We start from the raw sequence: 1,250 nt of genomic DNA, 5'->3' as shown, positions 1-1,250 counted from the left end.
ACTGGCCGGGCTGCGGGAGCCGGTTTTGGGGAGAATGGCTGGGAACCATCGTCCCCTGAGCCCGTGCCAAAGGCTGACCCCAAACCAGCAGAGAGCTGCCCATTCCTGGCCCTTCCCACATCTAAAACAAGGGCGTTTGGGGAAGGGTCATCCCCAGGAGCCATTTAACACCCCCAAGTCCCCTCTCCCATGCCAACCTGGACACCGGGAGAGCACAGAGCTTCATCCCAGCCTGGGGCAGACATTACCTCAACAGGGAGATTTAACAACCAGCTCATCTGGGAAGACCTGGGAACATCTTGGCTCACACGTGGCCAAACCTGCTCCCACAGCAACGTCCTGGCCATGTTTAAGCAGCCGGTGGGACTTGGAGCACTTTGAAAACCCAGCTTGGAGGCATGAAGCTCAGCATGGCCACAGCGGCCATGGGAGCATTTCAGGGCTTGGGATGCCGGAGTGACTTTGAAAGACTTTTAATTCACCTGCAGCTGCGACGCTGGCACCACCCTGCCGTCCCTGTCCCCCTGCAGCACACCCGGGTCCCTCTTCCGGCGAGCACTAGTTCAAGGTTAATAGGGCTGGAGAAATGGGCTGTCACCCAGCACTTACTCCTGAAAGGCCCCATTTCTTCCTTAATTGCAACTCAAAATCAAATTAGCGGTTTTAAATTTACTCTGTGCCCAAGAGGTACCACGGGGCGGGGGAGGACACGCTGTACCCTTCATCCTTATGTAATAAAAAGGGCAAATTCCTGCTTTGAGGGCAAAATTGCTGCCACCTCCTCCCTGGCTGGCCCATTGCTCCAGTGTCTTTGGGGTCCCGCAGATGGAGATGCTCATCCTAGATTCAGGATGAGCCTTTGGGGTGATGGAGGTGCTCATCCTGGATTTGGGGCTGCCCCAGCTTCCCCAAGCAGCCGCATCATTGGGCTCACTGGGGTGATGCCATGATGGCCGAGAGCCCCCAGCACTGCTGCCAGGGCTGTGTGTGCCCCCCACACCCATGAAGGGTGGCGGGGATGTGGGTGCAGGCGTGGGGAGCCAGGTCATGGCCGTGGCACGCTCAGGGCCAGGGATGGCACCGGCTGCGTTATTGATGCTGTAATTCAGCACCCATGGACTGTGGTCCACATGGGATGTGGTTTCATTTCTGGGCATAGAAATCCCCCCAAGGGTGGGGGCTGCCCCCAGGACTCAGCCGTGAGCCGGGGACGTGCCGGTGCTTTGGAAGCCACGCCTCAACAGGCGACC

The sequence above is a fragment of the Pygoscelis adeliae genome, unplaced genomic scaffold (assembly GCF_000699105.1).
Source record: "Pygoscelis adeliae isolate BGI_AS28 unplaced genomic scaffold, ASM69910v1 Scaffold397, whole genome shotgun sequence".
NCBI classification, from domain to species: domain Eukaryota; kingdom Metazoa; phylum Chordata; class Aves; order Sphenisciformes; family Spheniscidae; genus Pygoscelis; species Pygoscelis adeliae.
This window is presented reverse-complemented; position numbering follows the sequence as displayed.